The 15081-nt window shown below is 51.5% G+C and overlaps 1 pseudogene; it reads right to left on the bottom strand.

Moving 5' to 3' along the window:
• Positions 1–3320: 3320 nt before the first annotated feature.
• LOC134808694 (cell division cycle protein 27 homolog) lies at positions 3321–5803 on the bottom strand (annotated as a pseudogene).
• Between the last annotated feature and the right edge of the window lie 9278 nt (positions 5804–15081).

Here is a 15081-nt window from a genome sequence, read left to right as displayed (position 1 = left end):
CTCTCTCTCTCTCTCTCCCCCCTGTCGGCTGTTTCTCTGTCTCTGTCTGTGTCTCTCTTTCTGTCTGTTTCTCTCTGTCTTTCTCTCTCTGTCTCTTTCTCTCTGTCTCTCTGTCTGTCTCTGTCTCTGTCTCTCTCTCTCTCTCTCTCTCTGTGTGTGTGTGGGGGGGGGGTGTGGGGGGGGTGTGTGTCTGCCTTCTGTCTTACTCTCTTTCTCTGCCTGTCTGTCTGCCTGTCTGTTTGTCTCTCTCTCTCTGCCTGTCTCTCTCCCTTCCTGTCTCTGTTTCTCTCTCTTTCTGTTTCTCTCTGTCTCTGTCCATCTGTGTCTTTCTCCGTCTGTCTCTTTATCTGTCTCTCTCTCTCTCTTTTTCTGTCTTTCCCTCTTTGTGTATCGTTGTCTCTCTCTGTCTGTCTCTGTCTCTGTCTCTCTGTCTCTGTCTCTCTGTCTCTCTCTCTCTCTCTCTCTGTCTGTCTGTCTGTCTGTCTCGGTCTCTGGCTCTGGCTCTGGCTCTCGCTATCTCCCGCCCTCTCTTTTTTTGCAAAATAAGCTCAAGTACATCTAATCTAATCCCTCACCAAGGCCCGAATTCTTAACTTCTGACATCCCAGATTTGATCTCCCTACAGAATGCTGTACAGAACTGGCGAGTTGATTTCTGGACTTGGATACCTCATAGAAACTACATAGGAATAAAGATCCAATCCTAAAATCTGGTGTGGCTTCTCCCTCGACTGTCTCGAAAAATCGTACCTCTGTTCCCCTAGGATGCCGGAAGAGTTTTCTCCATGTGCATCTGCCCGTGTCCTAAGTGATCTGTGACCGAGCCCTGTCCGTTCTGTCTCAAATATGTATGTGCAAACACTTCTCTCCATTTCCACAACTACCCACGGCCCCTTGTGGAACCACTGGCTCTTTGAAAAAAATCCCAGAAGTGGTTTTGGCTTTTTGGCTAGGAGGCCTAAGCCTGCTGAGAACTTTCCTGCCCAGGATCCTGTGTGAACAAAAGTGCCTCTGCTGGGAGCTGGGATCGTCGGGACCATGCTTGCTAGCGCTGGATGAGTCTCTGGAAGGACGCACGGGACTCCGCAAAGCTGACCTGTCCCACCGAGGTCAAATGGATACCTCTGCATTGGCCCGAGGCCTCCGAAGTACATCACCGTCACCAACCGTCACCGTCAGCATCCTTGTGAGCCTGCCCAAGACCCCGCCTCCGGGGAGACTCTTGGGAGCCCGGCCTTCATCGGCTAAAGTCCAAAGGGATGGTGACTTCCACCCACAAGGTCCCCACTGAACGGCGAAGATGTGGAGCGTAGGTCAGAGAGGGGACCGGGAGGGGAGACGTCCTGACCGGCGATGAGTTCCCTAGGCTCTGGCCACCCCACCCACGCCCCACGTCCCACGTCCCGGGCACCCGCGGGACACCGCCGCTTGATCCCCTCCTCTGTCCACAGCCGGCCCCACCCCACCACGCAACCCACGCACACACGCTGGAGGTTCCAAAAGCACACGGTGTGAATAGAGCCTGACGGAGCGAGAGCCCATTTCACGAGGTGGGAGGGGTGGGGGTGGGGTGGGTTGGGGGTTGTGGGGTCTGTGGAGAGCCCGATTCTCCCTCTTGGGTGGCTACAGGCCAGAAATGAATATCGCTTCTTGGGCGGAGGGGCTTCCTTAGGCCATCACCGCTTGCGGGACTACCTCTCAAACCCTCCCTTGAGGCCACAAAATAGATTCCACCCCACCCATCGACGTTTCCCCCCGGGTGCTGGATGTATCCTGTCAAGAGACCTGAGCCTGACACCATCGAATTAAACACCTTTACTGGCTTGGTGGGTTTGTTTGTTTCTGAGATGGAGTCTTGCTCTGTCCCCCAGGCTGGAGTGCAGCGGCGTGATCTCAGCTCACTGGAACCTCTGCCTCCTGGGTTCAAGTGATTCTCCTGTCTCAGCGCCACCATGGCCGGCTCATATTTTTTTTTTTTTTTTTTTTTAGTAGACACGGGGTTTCACCCTCTTTCATTGGTTTTCACTGGAGATTCCAGATTCGAACCACACCTCATTCTGTGCCACAGAGAGACTTCTTCTTCTTCTTCTTCTTTTTTTTTTTAAGTGCAACGCAACATGTCTGCCTTATTTGAGTGGCTTCCTATATCATTATAATTGTGTTATAGATGAAGAAAAGGTATTAAACACTGTGCTAATGATAGCGAAAGTGAAGACAAAAGAAAGGCTATCCATTTTGTGGTTAGAATAAAGGTGCTCAGTATTTAGAGCTACCTAAATACGTCAGCATTTACACTCTTCCTAGTCAAAGCTGGCCGATCTGAATAATCCTCCTTGAAACACAATTTTTGATAGGGTTAAGATTTTTTTAGGAATGCGACTCCTGCAAAAGAGCTGAACAGACAATACACATTTTAAAACATCACAACACAAGGATCAACCAGACTTGGGAAAAAATCGAAAACGACACAAGTCTTATGAAGAACTGAGTTCTTAAAATAGGACGGAGAACATAGCCATCGGAAGAGAAGGCAGTATAGGCAAGTTGATTGTGACGTTGGTCAGCAGTAGCTGGCACTATCTTTTTGGCCATCTTTCGGGCCACGTAACTACTACAGCAAAATGAGATATGATCCATTGAACAACATATTCGCAAATCAAAAAATGTTTCCGTAATATAATGCTTCAGATTTAGAAGCAAATCAAATGATAGAACTCCACTGCTGTAATAAGTCACCCCAAAGACCACCGTATCTGACAAAATAACTACCACAGGGTTATGACTTCAGAATTATACTTTCTCTTTATATTTACTTATGTATGTATTTATTTTTTTAATGTATTTCTCTTGAGACGGCGTCTCGCTCTGTCGCCCAGGCTGGAGTGCAATGGTGTGATCTCGGCTCACTGCAACCGCCACCTCTCCGGGTTCAAGCGATTCTCCTGCCTCAGCCTCCCGAGTAGCTGGGACTACAGGGGCCCACCACCACGCCCAGCTAATCTTTATACTTTTAATAGAGACGGGGTTTCACCGTGTTGGCCCGGATGGTCTCGATCTCTTGACCTCGTGACCCGCCCGCCTCGGCCTCCCAAAGTGCTGGGATGACAGGCGTGAGCCACTGCGCCCGGCCTTCTCTTGACGTTTAAACTATGAAGTCAGTCCAGAAAAATGCAATCAATGTCAACGGTGAGTATGCTGTTGAGGCAGAGGGAGGACCACACTTTTTCATGTCTTATTCAGTTGATCACAATAGGACCTAGGTAGTAATTTCCTATGTGCCCACTTATACACGAGTACAAAAGAGTCAAACAGAGAGACCGCTACATGAAAGGGTACGTGAAGTTCTTCATAGTAACTCCGTAAACTGGAACACTGTCAAAAAGCAGCAGCTCGTGAGTTGTTTCCATCTATTTTTCTATTCTCCAATAAGCGAACTATGCTATTCCTTTCCAATCTCCCAAGCGCTCCTTGTCCCCATCACCACTTCGGTGCTCGAAGAAAAAGTAACGAATCAAGTCACACAACTAAAGAAACACATACACGAACCAAAGACAACTACAGCGTCTGCAAAAGTTTGCTAGAAGACTGAAACTGTTGAGTATAAGGATCTGGTATTCTAGGATCATGAGTTCATTTCAGAGTTTGTTCAAGACATACGTTTCATAAGGAAACATCTTAGTTAGAAGTTATTCAGCACTATGTACCATCCCTAAGTATTTTTAACCAAATTCGTGACAATAAAGAGCTATCTAACCAGAAAAACTAGCGAGTACCGGCACCATCCATAGGGCTTTGTCTTTACACTTCATTACCACTTACCATGCCTTACAATGTCTGGGATTGACCCTGATAGCATTTCGAAAACAAGCTGATGCTTTGTCCAATTCTTCAGTGAAGACAAGCTCACGCCCTAATGCACTATAGGCATAAGCATCATTTGGATCCACTTCGAGAGTTCTCTGGAAGAATTGAATCGCAATATCGTGTTCCCGTTGCAGACCGAAACAGTTCCCTGCAGCACACCAGGCCTCTGGCTGGCGAAGTTTTATCCCTGTCTGTGAAGTCTTTGGACAGAACTGAAAGAGCAACATCTTTCGGAGGATGCCAAAGTGTTGTAGAGCAGATCTCCATGCCTTCGACTCTGTAATTCTCAATCCTTCTAACCTCTGAGAATTTTCTTTCAGCTTGCGTGGACTCTGAAAGTGTAAAATAGGCCCTTCCAATTTGGCACAGTACCCAACCGGTATTGCGGTGGTGAGAAGCTAGATGGCTCAAGACACTGACAGCTTCTTTGCCGTGGTGAGAACACAAAGCTAAATAACCTTTCCCCCTTTCACGAGGAAGGCTCATCAAGCCTTCCGCTGCTGCTGCTTTTTGTAGATTAAAAGCCTGAATCTGAGGCGCGATTGCGGCTATTTTCCCTTCTGGAATGATGGAAGAGTCCAATTTTGTCACTTCCATGGCTATCACTTACGTTCGGTGGAGTTATTCCTCCTTTATTAGCTTTACTTTTTGTTTTTCTGTTTGGGATTTTAGGTGGAAACTTCCCTTTTAATTTTCTCCTATTCTCCTCGGTTGTGGAGCTGTCACTAGTCAAGAGTCGTGAATTTCTTCGAGGCGGTGCATTTGGGGGAGATGCCGTAGTGGGGCTCAATACCTGAGGTGTTGCCCTTGTCGGCGCACCAGAACTTTGTGTTTTTGCAAGAATTGGGGTTACCTTTCGGCTCTTTCCCCTCTGCGAGAAGACAGACTGTGTTCCGGTTTGGCCGATTCTGGCAACAGACTTTTTTGAAGGGGCTCCGGTGGATGGCACGTCAACGACAGAAGGTGTCTAATACCAGTGCAGTTTTGTCCATAGGATCCGTCTCCGGGACTTGGGGCTTCTAATGGCAAAATGCCAACGCTTGGGGCTCATGGACTAACTGCTGCTGGTCCTCCTAATACACTTCGACCAGTTTTTGGTTTATGTTGAACCTGTTTAGATCATATGGAAGTTCCTGTTCCCAGTGGGACCGTATCAGGTGAAAGGACAGCTGAATCGATAGAAGACACTGGGGAGTCTGTATTCAAGGAGTACTTTGAATTGGAAGATTCTCAATTCAATCCGTTTAATTCAACGGTGTCCTGGGGTGTTTCCGTAAGAACGGTCTCAGGCTGTCTGTGACATAAACTAGGACGAGGTCCCAGTGTTTTGGCGCAACACTTGGACAGGCAGTTGCTAAAGCTCTCTAGAGATGTGAATCAAAATGTTTGGTCAGGATCTGGCTTTTCCCCCCTGTTTCACATCATGATTCAAAGGGACACCAGAGGAAAGGATTTCAACGAAGGCTCTTTTGGTCACATTCTGACCCTTTGGTAAGCCGATCTGTCTTGCAATATACATGTCCCAACGATGGAAGGGGAAAGCGAGCTGAATCAGCGAACTCAGGAACAATAATATCATCATGGCTTTTCTGCTTATGAAACACTCCACCCGATAAGATTTGATCCCCTTCTGCAAGCTTGCTGAGACCAACACAACATTTCGCAAGCAGGTATTTGCATTGCGGTGTAGTACAACTGTGTCCTTTCAAGAGTCTATATGTTTTATAGGCCTTTCCTGAGCGGTAAGAAGAGGTTGCCAGTAAAAACAAGGCTTCCTCTGAGTGTACTTCTGCATAGAGGCGTTCTGCGAGGAAAACCGCATCTCGGTAGGCATAGTGGCTTCGTGCTTGCCATATAGCAGCCTGGACGGGTCCCTGCAGCACCGCCATCCTCGAGGCTCAGGCCCACTTTCTGCAGTGCCTCAGGCACCGCCCCCCCACCCCCCCACCCCCCACCCCCATAGCGGCTCCGGCCCGGCCAGCCCCGGCTCATTTAAAGTCACCAGCGACCGTTACCGACCGTTTACCGTGGGATGGGGGAGTCCCAGCCAGAATGACTTCTTTATCCTGCCGACTCTGGAAAGCCCGGCCCCTTGTGATCCATTGCAAACCGAGAGTCACCTCGTGTTTAGAACACGGATCCACTCCCAAGTTCAGTGGGGGGATGTGAGGGATGTGGCAGTTAGGACGAAGGACTCTCTTCCTTCTGATTCGGTCTGCACAGTGGGGCCTAGGGCTGGAGCTCTCTCTCTGTGCAGACCGCTGACTCCCTCTACCTTGGGTTCCATCGGCCCCACCCTGGAACGCGGGCCTTGGCAGATTCTGGCCCTTCCTGGCCCTTCAGTCGCTGTCAGAAACCCCATCTTGTGCTCGGATGCCCCGAGTGACTGTGGCTCGCACCTCTCCGGAAACATTGGAAATCTCTCCTCTACGCGCGGCCACCTGAAACCACAGGAGCTCGGGACACACGTGCTTTCGGGAGAGAATGCTGAGAGTCTCTTGCCGACTCTCTCTTGACTTGAGTTCTTCGTGGGTGCGTGGTTAAGACGTAGTGAGACCAGATGTATTAACTCAGGCCGGGTGCTGGTGGCTCGTGCCTGTAACCCCAGCACTTTGGGAGGCCGAGGCCGTAGGATCCCTCGAGGAATCGCCTAACCCTGGGGAGGTTGAGGCTGCAGTGAGTGAGCCATAATTGTGTCACTGCGCTCCGGTCTGGGCGAAAGACAGAATGAGGCCCTGCCACAGGCAGGCAGGCAGGCAGGCAGGCAGGCAGGCAGGCAGAAAGACAACAGCTGTATTATGTTCTTGTCAGGGTAGGAAGCAAAAATAACAGAATACAGCACTTATTTTTTTTTTCCCCCTTCGGACGGAGTTTCACTCTTGGTGCCCACGCTGGAGTGCAGTGGCACCATCTCGGCTCACCGCAACCTGCACCACTCACGTTCAAACGATTCTCCTGCCTCAGCCTCCTGAGTAGCTGGGATTACAGGCAGGGGCCACCACACCCGGCTGATTTTGTATTGTTAGTAGAGACGGCATTTCTCCATGTGGGTCAGGCTGGTCTCGAACCGGCGACCCCAGTGGATCTGCCCGCCTCGGCCTCCCAAAGTGCTGGGGTGACAGGCGTGAGCCATCGTGACCGGCCGGCTACGGTTTTTTTTTTTTTTTTTTTTTTTAATTATTTTACTTTTTTTTAGTTTTCAATTTTAATCTATTTATTTATTTATTTACATTTATTGATTTATGTATGTACTTATTTATTTATTTTCGAGACAGACTCTCGCTCTGTTGCCCAGACTGGAGTGCAGCGGCGCGATTTCGGCTCACTGCAAGCTCTGCCTCCCGGGTTCACGCCATTCTCCTGCCTCAGCCTCCCAAGTAGCCGGGACTACAGGCGCCCACCACTGTGCCTGGCTGACTTTTTGTATTTTGAGTAGAGATGGGGTTTCACTGTGGTAGCCAGGATGGTCTCGATCTCCTGACCCTGTGATCCGTCCACCTCGGCCTCCCAAAGTGCTGGGATGACAGGCGTGAGCCACCGCCCCCGGCCTATTTATCTATTTATTAACTTTGAGTCCAGGTTATGAAACCAGTTAGTTTTTGTAATTTTTTTTTTTTTTTTTTTGAGACGAGGTTTCACCGTGTTGCCAAGGCTTGGGCCGAGGGATCCACCGGCCCTCGGCCTCCCAAAAGTGCGGGGATGACAGGCGCGAGCCTACGGCGCCCGGACCCCCCCCTTCCCCCCTCCCCCGCTTGTCTTCCCGACAGACAGTTTCACGGCAGAGCGTTTGGCTGGCGTGCTTAAATTCATTCTCAATAGAAATTTGGGACGTCAGCTTCTGGCCTCATGGACTCTGAGCTGAGGAGTCCCCTGGTCTGTCTATCACAGGACCGTACACGTAAGGAGGAGAAAAATCGTAACGTTCAAAGTCAGTCATTTTGTGATACAGAAATACACAGATTCACCCAAAACACAGAAACCAGTCTTTTAGAAATGGCCTTAGTCCTGCTGTCCGTGCCAGTGATTCTTTTCAGTTTGGACCTTGACTGAGAGAATTCCCAGTCGGTCTCTCGTCTCTGGACGGAAGTTCCTGATGATCCGATGGGTGGGGGACTTAGGCTGCGTCCCCCCAGGAGCCCCGGTCGATTAGTTGTGGGGATCGCTTTGGAGGGCGCGGTGACCCACTGTGCTGTGGGAGCCTCCATCCTTCCCCCCACCCCCTCCCCAGGGGATCCCAATTCATTCCGGGCTGACACTCTCACTGGCAGACGTCGGGCATCACCTAGCGGTCACTGTGACTCTGAAAACGGAGGCCTCACAGAGGAAGGGAGCACCAGGCCGCCTGCGCACAGCCTGGGGCAACTGTGTCTTCTCCACCGCCCCCACCCCCACCTCCAAGTTCCTCCCTCCTTTGTTGCCTAGGAAATCGCCACTTTGACGACTGGGTCTGATTGACCTTTGATCAGGCAAAAACGAACAAACAAATAAATAAATAAAATAACACAAAAGTAACTAACTAAATAAAATAAGTCAATACAATCCATTGCAATGCAATAAAATACCATACGACACGATAGGATACAATACAATACAATACAATACAATAGGCCGGGTGCGGTGGCTCATGCCTGTCATCCCATCACTTTGGGAGGCCGAGGTGGACGCATCACCTGAAGTCGGGAGTTGGAGACAAGCCCGACCAACATGGAGAAATCCCGTCTCAATTGAAAATACAAAACTAGCCGGGCGCGGTGGCACATGCCTATAATCCCAGCTGCTAGGAAGGCTGAGGCAGGAGAATCGCTTGAACCTGGGAAGCGGAGGTTGCGGTGAGCCGAGATTGCGCCATCGCACTCCAGTCTGAGCAAAAACAGCGAAACTCCGTCTCAAAAATAAATACATAAATACATAAATACATAAATTAAAATAAATAAATACAATGCAATAAAATAAATGGGCCCTGCGCGGTGGCTCAAGCCTGTCACCCCCTCACTTTGGGAGGCCAAGGCCGGTGGATCAAGAGGCGGTCAGACCAACAGGGCCAGTATGGTGAAACCCCGTCTCTACTCACAATACACAAAATTAGCCGGGCGCCGTGCTGTGCTGTACTGTCTGTAATCCCAGCTACTCGGGAGGCCGAGCTGAGGCAGGAGAATCGCTTGAACCTGGGAGGTGGAGGTTGCAGTGAGCCGAGATCGTGCCACTGCACCCCAGCCTGGGCGACAGAGCGAGACTCCGTCTCAAAAAAATGAAAATGAAAATGAAATGCAACAAAATAATTAAAAAGTGAGTTTCCGGGGAAAAAGAAACAACAACAACAACAACAACAACAACAACAACAACAACAACAACAAGAAAAAACAACCCCACCGTGACATCCACGTACGTATGCCTCTCGCCTTTCGAGGCATCAAACACGTTAGGAATTATGCGTGATTTCTTTTTTTTAACTTAATTTTATTTTATTCTCATGATTTCTGTTTCGAGACGGAGTCTCGGAGGCCCGCCCTCCCTCCGTCCCATTCCCTGGTTGCCCAGACAACCTCAGGAGACAGACCCTGGCTGGGCCAGATTGTTCTTCTCCTCGGTCGATGGTTTCCTTGTCTTTCTTCGTGTCTTTAACCCGCGTGGACTCTTCCGCTCGGGTTTGACAGATGGCAGCTCCACTTTAGGCCTTGTTGTTGTTGGGGACTTTCCCGATTCTCCCCAGATGTAGTGAAAGCAGGTAGATTTGCCTTGCCTGGCCTTGCCTGGCCTTGCCTGGCCTTGCCTTTTCTTTCTTTCTTTCTTTCTTTCTTTCTTTCTTTCTTTCTTATTACTTTCTTTTTTTCTTCTTCTTCTTCCTTTTTTTTTTTTTTTTTTTTTTTTGAGACAGAGTTTCACTCTTGTTGCCCAGGCTAGAGGGCAATGGCGCGATCTCGGCTCACCGCACCCTCCGCCTCCCAGGTTCAAGCGATTCTCCTGCCTCGGCCTCCTGATTAGCTGGGATTACAGGCATGGGCCACCGTGCCTGGCTGATGTTTGTACTTTTAGTAGAGACGGTGTTTTTCCATGTTGGTCAGGCTGGTCTCCAACTCCCAACCTCAGGTGGTCCGCCTGCCTTGGCCTCCCAAAGTGCTGGGATGACAGGGGTGAGCCACAGCGCCCAGCCTCTCTCTCTCTCTCTCTCTCTGTCTCTCTCTCTCTCGCTTGCTTGCTTGCTTGCTTTCGTGCTTTCTTGCTTCCTTGTTTTCTTTCTTTCTTTTGTTTCTTTCTTGCTTGCTTTCTTGCTTGCTTGTTTTCTTGCTTTCTTGCTTTCTTTTCTTTCTTGCTTGCTTGCTTTCTGGCTTTCCTTTCTTTTTCTTTCTTGCTTTCTTGCTTGCTTGCTTTCGTGCTGTCTTGTTTTCTTGCTTTCTTGCTTGCTTGCTTGCTTGCTTTCAGCGCCCAGCCTCTCTCTCTCTCTCTCTCTCGCTTGCTTGCTTGCTTGCTTGCTTGCTTGCTTTCGTGCTTTCTTGCTTTCTTGTTTTCTTTCTTTCTTTTGTTTCTTTCTTGCTTGCTTTCTTGCTTGCTTGTTTTCTTGCTTTCTTGCTTTCTTTTCTTTCTTGCTTGCTTGCTTTCTTGCTTTCCTTTCTTTTTCTTTCTTGCTTTCTTGCTTGCTTGCTTTCGTGCTGTCTTGTTTTCTTGCTTGCTTGCTTGCTTGCTTTCGTGCTTTCTTGCTTTCTTGTTTTCTTGCTTTCTTTCTTTCTTTTGTTTCTTTCTTGCTTTCTTTTCTTTCTTGCTTGCTTTCTTGCTTTCTTTTCTTTTTCTTTCTTGCTTTCTTGCTTTCTTGTTTTCTTGCTTGCTTGCTTGCTTGCTTTCTTGCTTTCCTTTCTTTTTCTTTCTTGCTTTCTTGCTTGCTTGCTTTCGTGCTGTCTTGTTTTCTTGCTTGCTTGCTTGCTTGCTTTCGTGCTTTCTTGCTTTCTTGTTTTCTTGCTTTCTTTCTTTCTTTTGTTTCTTTCTTGCTTTCTTTTCTTTCTTGCTTGCTTTCTTTTCTTTTTCTTTCTTGCTTTCTTGCTTTCTTGTTTTCTTGCTTGCTTGCTTGCTTTCTTGCTTTCCTTTCTTTTTCTTTCTTGCTTTCTTGCTTGCTTGCTTTCGTGCTGTCTTGTTTTCTTGCTTGCTTGCTTGCTTGCTTGCTTTCGTGCTTTCTTGCTTTCTTGTTTTCTTGCTTTCTTTCTTTCTTTTGTTTCTTTCTTGCTTTCTTTTCTTTCTTGCTTGCTTTCTTTTCTTTTTCTTTCTTGCTTTCTTGCTTTCTTGTTTTCTTGCTTGCTTGCTTGCTTTCTTGCTTTCCTTTCTTTTTCTTTCTTGCTTTCTTGCTTGCTTGCTTTCGTGCTGTCTTGTTTTCTTGCTTGCTTGCTTGCTTGCTTGCTTTCGTGCTTTCTTGCTTTCTTGTTTTCTTGCTTTCTTTCTTTCTTTTGTTTCTTTCTTGCTTTCTTTTCTTTCTTGCTTGCTTTCTTGCTTTCTTTTCTTTTTCTTTCTTGCTTTCTTGCTTTCTTGCTTTCTGGTTTTCTTGCTTTCTTGCTTGCTTTCGTGCTTTCTTGTTTTCTTGCTTTCTGTCTTTTGCTTCTTTCTTTCTTGCTCTCTCGCTTGCTTGCTTGCTTGCTTGCTTTCGTGCTTTCTTGTTTTCTTGCTTTCTTTCTTTCTTTTGTTTCTTTCTTGCTTGCTTTCTTGCTTTCTTTCCTGCTTTCTTTCTTGCTTTGTTTTCTTTCTAGCTTTCTTTTCTTTCTTGCTTGCTTTCTTGCTTTCTTTTCTTTTTCTTTCTTTCTTTCTTGCTTTCTTTTTTCTTGCTTTCTTGCTTTCTTTTCTCTTTCTTTCTTTCTTTCCTGCTTTTTTGCTTTCTTGCTTGCTTTCTTGCTTGCTTTCTTGCTTGCTTGCTTTCTGTCTTTTCTTTCTTTCTTTCTTTCTTTCTTTCTTTCTTTCTTTCTTGTTTCGTCCTTTTGAGACAGAGTTTCACTCTTGTTTCCACGGCTAGAGTGCAATGGCGCGATCTTGGCTCACCGCACCTTCCGCCTCCCGGGTTCGAGGGCTTCTCCTGCCTCAGCCTCCTGATTAGCGGGGATTACAGGGAGGCACCCCCACGCCTGGCTTGGCTGATGTTTGTGTTTTTAGTAGGCACACCGTGTCTCTCCGTGTTGGTCAGGCTGGCCTCCGACTCCCGACCTCATGTGATGCGCCCACCTCGGCCTCTCGAAGTGCTGGGATGACGGGCGTGAGCCACCGTGCCCGGCCTGTTGACTCATTTCGTTTTTTTTATTTCTTTCCTTTCCATGTATTTACTGACGTTTATTAATGTGAACATTTTTGTACATTTGTATGTAAACGACAATGCGTATATCTTTGCATTTACTACTCTCGTGTGTAGTAAACACGTACCGATTGTATAGAAACATCCTTCTATATGACAGATGTAGGTGTTTCTGTGATACAAATAAATACACATCGCTCTACAGAGAAGCGATCGTCGAGAAATACGTTTACGTTTACGTACGAAAAGTGTTGTATTTGTGTTTATAAATGAACAGGTGTACGTACTTATCTCTGTTTTCTTTCTTCCTCTCCTTTACGTTTTTCTTCCTTCCTTTCTTCCTTTCTCTCCTTCTGTAGGTTTTTCTTCCTCTCTTCCTTTCCTTCTCTCTCTCTTTCTGATCTTTTCTCCTTCGTGCTTTATTTCTCTTTCGTTCCCTGTCTCTCCTTCTTTTTTCTTTCCTCTCTGTTTCTTTTTCCCTTCTTTCCTTCGTTTCTTTCCTCATTCTTTCTCTCTTTTTCATGTTTCTTTCCTTTCCGTCTGTCTTTTAAAAATGGAGTGTTTCAAAAGTTTTCTCTGTGTATCGACGTTTTTTAAATTGTCTCTCTTTTCTCCATTGTCTTCCTCCCTCCCTCCCTCCCTGCTCCCTTCCCTCCCTCCTTCCCTTTCACCATCTGTCTCTTTTCCCCATTCCCCGCCCCCCCACCCCCCCCCCCGTCTGTCTCTGCGTGGATTCCGGAAGAGCCTATGCATTTTGCCTCTCCGTGTGTCTGCAGCGACCCGCGACCGAGTCCTTGTGTGTTCTTCCTCCCTCCCTCCCTCCCTCCCTCCCTCCCTCCCTCCCTCCCTGCTTCCGAGATGCATCTCCGAACACCCACGCGCCGTGGGTTGTCTTCTGACTCTGTCGCGGTCGAGGCAGAGACGCGTTTTGGGCACCGTGTGTGTGGGGTTGGGGCAGAGGGGCTGCGTTTTCGGCCTCGGGAAGAGCTTCTCGGCTCACGGTTTCGCTTTTGCGGTCCACGGGCCGCCCTGCCTGCCATCCGGATCTGTCTCGCTGACGTTCGCGGCGGTCGTCGGGCTCCATCTGGCGGCCGCTTTTAGATCGTGCTCTCGGCTTCCGGAGCTGCGGTGGCAGCTGCCGAGGGAGGGGACCGTCCCCGCTGTGAGCTGTGCAGAGCTCCGGAAAGCCCGCGGTCGTCAGCCCGGCTGGCCCGGTGGCGCCAGAGCTGTGGCGCGTCGCTTGTGAGTCAGAGCTCTGGCGTGCAGGTTTATGTGGGGGAGAGGCTGTCGCTGCGCTTCTGGGCCCGAGCCGGGCGTGGGGCTGCCCGGGCCGGTCGACCAGCGCGCCGCAGCTCCCGAGGCCCGAGCCGCGACCCGCGGGGACCCGCCGCGCGTGGCGCGGGAGGCTGGGGACGCCCTTCCCGGCCCGGTCGCGGGTCCGTCCGCGCTCATCCTGGCCGTCTGAGGCGGCGGCCGAATTCGTTTCCGAGTCCCCGTGGGGAGCCGGGGACCGTCCTGCCCCCGTCCCCCGGGTGCCGGGGAGCGGTCCCCGGGCCGGGCCGCGGTCCCTCTGCCGCGATCCTTTCTGGCGAGTCTCCGTGCGGAGTCGGAGAGCGCTCCCTGAGCGCGCGTGCGGCCCGAGAGGTCGCGCCTGGCCGGCCTTCGGTCCCTCGTGTGTCCCGGTCGTAGGAGGGGCCGGCCGAAAATGCTTCCGGCTCCCGCTCTGGGGACACGGGCCGGCCCCCTGCGTGTGGCACGGGCGGCCGGGAGGGCGTCCCTGGCCCGGCGCTGCTCCCGCGTGTGTCCCGGGGTTGACCAGAGGGCCCCGGGCGCTCCGTGTGTGGCTGCGATGGTGGCGTTTTTGGGGACAGGTGTCCGTGTCGCGCGTTTCCTGGGCCGGCGGCGTGGTCGGTGACACGACCTCCTGGCCCCGGGGGAGGTATATCTTTCACTCCGAGTCTGCATCTTGGGCCACCGGGTTATTGCTGACACGCTGTCCTCTGGCGACCTGTCGCTGGAGAGGTTGGGACTCCGGATGCGTGCGGGGCTCTGGCCTACCGGTGACCCGGCTAGCCGGCCGTGCTCCTGCTTGAGCCGCCTGCTGGGGCCCGCGGGCCTGCTGTCCTCTCGCGCGCCCGGGCGTGTCCCGACTCCCGGTGCCGGCCCGGGTCCGGGTCTCTGACCCGCCTGGGGGCGGCGGGGAAGGCGGCGAGGGCCACCGTGCCCCCGTGCGCTCTCCGCTGCGGGCGCCCGGGGCGGCCGCGACAACCCCACCCCGCTGGCTCCGTGCCGTGCGTGTCAGGCGTTCTCGTCTCCGCTGGGTTGTCCGCCGCCCCTTCCCCGGAGCAGGGCGTCGGCCGGCCGGCCGGCCGACCTCCGCTCCCGGGGGGCTCTTCGTGATCGATGTGGTGACGTCGTGCTCTCCCGGGCCGGGTCCGAGCCGCGACGGGCGAGGGGCGGACGTTCGTGGCGAACGGGACCGTTCTTCTCGCTCCGCCCCGCGGGGTCCCCTCGTCTCTCCTCTCCCCGCCTGCGGGTGGCGCGTGTGGGGGAGGCGTGTGGGGTGCGGAGCCCGGCCTGACCTCGCCGTCCCGCCCGCTGCCTTCTGCATCGCGGGGCGGGTCGGCGGGGTCCTCTGACGCGGCAGGCACCCCTCGCTGTCGCCTCCAGTGGTTGTGGACTTGCGGGCGGCCCCCCTCCGCGGCGGTGGGGGGTGCCGTCCCGCCGGCCCGTCGTGCTGCCCTCTCGGGGGGTGTGCGCGAGCGTCGGCTCCGCTTGGGCCTTTGCGGTGCTCCTGGAGCGCTCCGGGTTGTCCCTCAGGTGCCCGAGGCCGAGCGGTGGTGTGTCGTTCCCGCCCCCAGCGCCCCCTCCTCCGGTCGCCGCCGCGGTGTCCGCGCGTGGGTCCTGAGGGAGCTCGTCGGTGTGGGGTTCGAGGCGGTCGAGGGAGACGAGACGCGC

Source organism: Pan troglodytes, chromosome 17 (genome assembly GCF_028858775.2).
Source record: "Pan troglodytes isolate AG18354 chromosome 17, NHGRI_mPanTro3-v2.0_pri, whole genome shotgun sequence".
Taxonomy (NCBI): Eukaryota; Metazoa; Chordata; class Mammalia; order Primates; family Hominidae; genus Pan; species Pan troglodytes.
Note: the sequence above shows the minus strand (reverse complement) of the source record. Positions and strands in the feature narration are given on the sequence as shown.